The 7,639-nt window shown below is 35.0% G+C and overlaps 1 pseudogene; it reads left to right on the top strand.

Annotated features, from left to right (window-relative positions):
- The first annotated feature begins 1,920 nt into the window (after nt 1–1,920).
- LOC120130536 lies at nt 1,921–7,039 on the top strand (annotated as a pseudogene).
- The last annotated feature ends 600 nt before the right edge of the window (nt 7,040–7,639 follow it).

The raw sequence follows: 7,639 nt of genomic DNA, 5'->3' as shown, positions 1-7,639 counted from the left end.
TGTCATCTCTCGCAAAACTAGCTCTGATGCCACTTGTCATGACTTTGGAACTTTAACGCCTAGAACGTGCCACCTTAGTCGCTTTATCTGTGATAGCAACTAGGTCAGCCTGAAAATAATCCAAGCAGAGATACTTAGGATTTCCAACGAAAGCAAAGAACAAGAGAACTTGGAAAGCACAAGCACAAAGACAAGCGACTTCGAGAGAATGCTCTGTGATTTCTCAAAATGAAGTGAGTACAAATAAGGATGAGAGACCTCTATTTATAGTGGAAGCTCCCCTCAATGAACATGTAAGATCTAAGTACATTGGCGGTCCAGACCAGATCTATACAATCTCACAATCTAGGGGAATCATATCTACACAATCTCTCTATCTAAGGAAAGTACATCAAGCTATTGAGAATATGCCTTAAATAGAAGATTACAAGGATTATGGAAAAAATCTAAAAGATCATGCATTAACCAACTAATCTTCATGCCATAATTGTGTCAAGCTCTTCATCTCCATGGAATGGGCCAGTTAGAATAGATGTGGGAAGGCCCAAAACGCCAACCAAGTAGTCTTGGGCTCCTTGTGTTGCGGTGACCTTGGCCATGGGCTCGCGGTCCGTGACAATACAGAAAAAGTATTATATAATCACGTACCAACTTATTTTAGTGATTAAAGGAATCATTGTTGTTCGTAGAGATTATAGGTTTGAACACCAGCGACTAAAATGGTGATTGAATGTTCATTGTCAAATAGTTAAGAATACTTAGAACATGTACTATTTTATAATCTCATTAGTTTAATCAAAATTATATAAAAAATATTGGGTTTACTAATCATTTTAACCATTGAGGTGCTATAATAATTTTAACCCAAGTTTTGATATCACCTAGTTATTATTGTCGTCAAGCATTTCTATGTAAAAATTTCTTATTTTAACCCAATTTTTGATATCACCTCTAAAGATATCACCTAATTATTATTGTCTTCAAGCACTTTCATTCCATGTAAAAATTTCTTATTTTAACCCAATTTTTCCTTATACACACTTTTCCTAAATAAGCCTCCAATAGTTGATATCACAACCTTTACCCAAAACTCCAATCCACCGGTTCCTATTCATTTTGCCATATTTTAATCACAACTTAAGGAGAAACCTAATAAAAATAATAAAATTGCTATGGTTGTGGTTGTTTTCTTAAAATAATTATAATAACAATTATATCTACTAAAAAGAATTAGGTGCTATAATCACCTAAAAATTGGGTTTGTTAATCTCAAAGCTAAATAGAAAAAGCTCCATCTGTACTCATGATAAATAATGGGATTTTCTTGAATTCGAAATCAACTGAGATTTCTCTTTCTCTTTCTCTTTCCTATATATTTTTACATGGAAGTGTCAAAATTCTTGATTAAGCATGGAAAGTGACCAGAAACTCAGCATTTTGCGTTGAAATTGGAACACATTTGTGGAAAAGAACCAACCACCACAACAAAACCAACCAAAGGTCCTCTATTTACGCTTACAACAATTTTCATTCGTCAATGATGCAATTTGACTGCTACCTTTACAAGCAGGGATAAATTTCGTTGTCCTCTAAAACTTTTAATTTTTTATATAATATTTTATTGATAATACCTTAAATTTTCTTAGAATTTTATAAATTTATCCTCCTAATATAAATTTGGTGTTCATTCCTGTTTACCTATATCACTTTTGAAAATAATGAAACAAGGTTGAATTAAATCTATCGGTAGTTAATGATGGTGATATACCACAATTTTGACGTGGTATTCTTTTACTGATTCTGCAGTTGTCTGTTTCTGGGATTATCGATTATATAATATCAAGCTTAGCTTCAACAACAGGACACCTTCCCTCCTCGCATTGTTCTTCTGTTTCTAGCCTTTTTTCAGGTTCTTTCTAAACCCCTTTTTCAGAACAGCAGATGGGTTCATTTCACCAAATTATTGTATCTGTTTACCATTGATCAAATTTGGTTTTGTGCAACTTTTCATAAATCTTTGAGCAAATCATATATGGGGTTTTCCTCTTTCTGACATATACTGTTGCAGCTTCATTTAAATTTCCATGAGAAATCACCGTTAAAAGAAAAAGAAATGATCCATTTGAAACCTTTTTTTCAGGGATGTACAGGGAAATTACACTGATCTTGTTTATTGGTTTGGTGGCATGGGCGTATCAGGCCCTTCAGCCTCCACCTCCCAAAATCTGTGGATCTCCGGGTGGCCCTCCCATCACAGCCAGTAGAATAAAGCTCAGGGATGGAAGGCATCTGGCCTACAAAGAACATGGTGTGCCAAAAGAAATTGCAAAACATAAGCTCATCTTTGTTCACGGTTTCTCTTGTTCTAGACACGATGAGCCCCTTGTCTCACAGCTATCCCTGGTATACTTCTTCCTTGTTTCATTTGTTTAGCATTACTTGATTCAATCATTAAGCTGATCCAAATTTCAGGAACATGTTGAGGAGCTAGGGGTATACAGTGTGTCCTTCGATAAACCGGGGTACGGCGAAAGCGATCCTCATCCAAATCGAACGATGAAGAGTTTGGCACTTGACATAGAAGAGCTTGCTGATCAGTTGGGACTTGGTTCCAAATTCTATGTAGTTGGATATTCTATGGGAGGCCATGCTGTCTGGGGCTGCCTCAAATATATACCTCATAGGTAAAAAATTCGAGTGAGAGTGACGGTTATATTCTTATCTCGATATCAATGTGTCGAACACGAATACTCAAAATAGATAGTTATAATACGGAGAGGTGCCATTTTCAGCTTTGAATTTACTTGTGAAAATGGTTTTTTAGGCTAGCAGGAGCAACACTAATGGCACCCGTTATCAACTACTGGTGGCCAGGCTTCCCTGCAAAGTTATCTGAGGAAGCATACAATCTTCAGCTTCCTCAAGATCAATGGGCCTTGCGTGTGGCTCACTATTTGCCATTTTTGGTCTATTGGTGGAATACTCAAAAGCTTTTTCCTGCATCCGGAGTTGTTGCTCTTAGACCTGAAAATTTCTCCCCTCAAGATCTCCAAATTATACAAAAACTTGTTCATAAACAGGATCACAAACAAGGTGAAGGTAGTTAACTTTCTTTTTCCCTTTTCTCGCTTCTTACGAATTTTCTTTCCATTGAAGAATTTACCACTTGATGTTGCTTTATGCAGGGGGTGGCAACTCAGCAAGGAGTATTCGAGTCGATACATCGTGACATGATGATCGGCTTTGGGAAGTGGGAATTTGATCCCCTCGATCTCGAAAACCCTTTTCCGAACAATGAGGGCCGCATTCACCTTTGGATGGGGGATGAAGATCGGATGGTGCCGGTTACCCTTCAACGCTACATTGCCAAAAGACTTGGATGGATCAAGTACAATGAAGTAGCTGGTGCAGGCCATTTGCTTGCATATGCTGATGGGATAAGTGAAGCTATCGTGAGGGCGCTTTTGGGTGGACACAAGTAGATTTTGTTTAGTATTGGTTTACATTCACAAGCTGTTGAATTGAATATTATATACATTAACAACTTTAGCGCCCATAAATTGCAAAGCGTTCTTGATTGTCGTTCTCTTTAATGAATTTAAAGTCATCTTTCATGAATTTAAAATCACCTTTAAATAAAATTTACCCTAACATATTGTCTATTCAAACATGCTATTTAGATCACATAATTTTATTGAAAAGTATCTATTCTACGAATTTTAAACAAAGGGCAAAGATCAAAATCATTTCTCCTTTGTGCAAATTTATTTGGATACTACTAGCATATAGAGTTTCTGCATGACTCTAGTTGGGAGGGTTCTTATAGCATACTAGAATCATAGTTTCGGTTCTAAAGGAGAAGATACTCGAATTGTCTTTGTAAGTGCTCCTTGGACTTAGTTAGACCCTTGGTTTTCACCTATTATAGGTTCATAACGACCAAGTTCAACTCCAAATGCTATATTTTCCTATGTTCATGCGAAGAAATCAAATATTTCATCGTAAACATAAGATATGTGCTCCCCGAATGTTACTTACTTAGACCCACGTAAAGAAATCAATTTTTCTTATGTAAATATAACCCCAACTTAAAAAGACAAATCCCAGAAGTTTTGTATGACGAGAAACTTACAAGCCTCTGAAAAATAAAATAATATTTTTTTAGTTTTTCAAAATATTCCTGAAATAAATGAAATTAATCATCAATAAAACAATTTATGAGAATAAAATGATATAATTGCATTATGAAACTTTTTTTATTAATACATATGAAACTTAAATAAAGTAAAATATCATAAATTAAATATAATTTGAATTTGCAATTTCCAATTACATATACAATAATATAAATGTATTAATCGATTATAATTTGACTATCTTATTTTTCTAGTAAAGTCATCAAACTGTCGGAACGATTCTTAAGCTTGTAAAACAATTCAATTGATTTTTAAATCTTGGTGTAAAATTCGAGTTTGAAAAATAAATCTATTTCGGAGTCACCATTGACATTTGAACTTGGTAAGTCGAACATCTAAAAATGTCTTTCTATGAAAATTTTGAGAAAAAAAAATCTTTTTAAAAAACAAAACAAATGTGTGTTTAATAAAAAAAATTGTGTTTAACCAAAATTCATTTTAAAAATGATTTTGGAGTGAATTATACATGAGAAATTATAAACACCCCACAATTTCCGAAATTAAGGATTTATCGATTATAAAATATTAAAAGTTGAAAAATTTTAATATACAATTAAAGTATGATACTTTCATACGGTCGAATTTATTTTAAATTGAATGAAAATTGTAAAAAATAGGATTTTAACTTAAAAAAATATTCTTTTAACTCAAATAAATTTATAAAGATTGTGATCCAATAAGTGAGAAAATGATGTCATTAATTTCCGAATTAAAATAACATTAGCTTTAGTTTAGTAAAAAAACAAAAATGATGATGATAGAGTGAATGGCAAAATGGTGAGATAATATAAGTGAGATTTTTTAATTTCTAATATAATTCATTTCGGAGATTATTTTTTGTGAATTGAACAGTACCAACCTAAAGACGTTAGGTGTTTCATGCGTCTTCAAGTTAAATATGAAAACTCCACGATTACATTGCGTCTTTAGGCAAATCAAGAGAGACACTACGACTGCATGGCGTCTTCAGGAAAATTGAGAAGACCAAAAAGTACACGATGTCTTCAGACCTACAAAAAGCTCTAGTTTAAAAAATAATATGGTGAATTTCTTACATGATAAAATAATTTCTCACAATCCTACGAGGAAACCGTTAGTGAATGAATGCAACATAAATATAAAAATATCCTCGGAAACACGTTCTAATAAGTTAAAAGGACATTTTCATAGATCTCTTATAAAATAATATTACCTGGGAAATACGATCTCTTTACTGATTCTGCAGCGCTCTGTTAATGGGATTGTCGATTACATAATATCAAGGTTCGCTTCAACAACACCACATTTTCCCTCCTTTCATTGTTCCTCTGTTTCAGCCATTTTCAGGTTGTCTTTCTTCTTCTTTCTATGCCCTTTTTGCATAACAACAAATGGCTTCATTTCACCAAATTAGGGTATCTCTCTTTACCTTTATTCACTTTCGTGTTTGAGCAAATTATACACGTGTTTTCCTCTTTTCTGGCATATAAATTCTCACTTTCTATGAGAAAGAAAAGGAAATGATCCAACATTTGAAACATTTTTCAGGGATGTACAGGGAATTTACATTGCTCTCGTTAATTGGCTTGGTGGCATGGGCGTACCAGGCCATTCAGCCTCCACCTCCCAAAATCTGTGGATCTCCAGGTGGCCCTCCCATCACAGCCACTAGAATCAAGTTCAGGGATGGAAGGCATTTGGCCTACAAAGAACATGGTGTATCAAAAGAAATTGCAAAACATAAGCTCATCGTTGATCATGGTTTCTCTAGTTCTAGAAACGATGAGCCCCTTGTCACACAGCTATCCCCGGTACTTCTTCCTTGTTTCATTTGTTTAGTATTACTCGATTCAATCATTTAGTTGATGCAAATTTCAGGAACTTGTTGAGGAGCTAGGGATATACAGTGTGTCGTTCGATAAACCGGGTTAAGGAGAAAGCGATCCTCATCCGAATCGAACGATGAAGAGCTTGGCCCTTGACATTGAAGAGCTTGCTGATCAGTTGGGACTTGGATCCAAATTTTATGTGGTTGGAAATTCTATGGGAGGCCATGCTGTCTGGGGCTGCCTCAAATATATACCTCATAGGTAAAAAAATCCATTTGATATAGAAGAGGTGCCATTTTCAGCATTGAATTGACTTGTGACAATGGTTTTTTTTAGGCTAGCAGGAGCAACACTAATGGCACCTGTTATCAACTACTGGTGGCCAGGCTTCCCTGCAAACTTATCCGAAGAAGCATACAATCTTCAGCTTCCTCAAGATCAATGGGCCTTGCGTGTGGCTCACTATTTGCCATTTTTGGTCTATTGGCGGAACACCCAAAAGCTTTTTTCCTCCATCCGGAGTCATTTCTGTTAGACCTGAAAATTCTCCCCTCACGATCTCCAAATTATACAAAAACTTGTTCATAAACAGGATCACAAGGTGAAGGTAGTTAACTTTCTTTTTCCCTTTTCTCAGTTCTTGCCAACTTTCTATTAAAGAATTTACCACTTGATGTTGTATGCAGGGAGTGGCAACTCAGCAAGGAGTATTCGAGTCGATACATCGTGAAATGAGGATCGGCTTCGGGAAGTGGGAATTCAGTCCGCTCGATCTCGAAAACCCTTCTTCGAACAATGAGGGCAGCGTTCACCTCTGGATGGGGGACGAGGATCGGTTGGTGCCGGTTACCCTTCAACGCTACATTGCCAAGAGGCTTGCATGGATCAAGTACAATGAAGTAGCTGGTGCAGGCCATTTGATTGCATATGTTGATGGGATGAGTGAAGTTATTGTAAGGGCGCTTTTGGATGGACAAAAGTAGATTTTTTTAGTACTGTTTTACATTCACAAGTTGTTGAATATCATATACAAATTAATATGAATTGCGTTAAGGTGAGTTTGATTCACGTAACGTAATATAGTCTTTAGGAATAAGATTATTATAATGTAATGTTATACGTTAATGCTATATTACCTAGGTTGATTTATAAAATTACATTGTCTAGTTGAAGGAATATAAAATTATTTTATGTGTGTTTTATTAAATTATCTTTGTGATATATGGTTTCTAATAAGTTAAACCTTAATATTATATTATAAATATTTTGTTTAAATATACAAAAGGTATCCAACATATGCTCGTTTTTTCAATTAGTGCATAAAATTTGTTTCGTTCTAATTCGGTGCTTAACGTTTCATTCAATTTTTCAAAATAGATCAAATCGTGATAGGACTATTAAGTTTAAAATGTCACATGACAATTTTTTTTTATATTTTCTTCTTCGTCGGCAGCAACAACGTTTGCTTCTCCTTCGAACTTCAAGGTGCCAGAGCCAAAGTGATTTGTTGTTGGACCTGACAAGACTTTGAAAATTACTGGGGCAACTCTTGCCATGTTCTTTCGATTCGGAATTGGTGTTTTTGTTTCTAGGTATTACCCCTTCTTCTATTTCTTCTTCTTTTGTTTGTTAATT

The sequence above is a fragment of the Hibiscus syriacus genome, unplaced genomic scaffold, assembly GCF_006381635.1.
Source record: "Hibiscus syriacus cultivar Baekdansim isolate YM2019G1 unplaced genomic scaffold, ASM638163v2 tig00110548_pilon, whole genome shotgun sequence".
NCBI classification, from domain to species: Eukaryota; Viridiplantae; Streptophyta; class Magnoliopsida; order Malvales; family Malvaceae; genus Hibiscus; species Hibiscus syriacus.
Note: the sequence above shows the minus strand (reverse complement) of the source record. Positions and strands in the feature narration are given on the sequence as shown.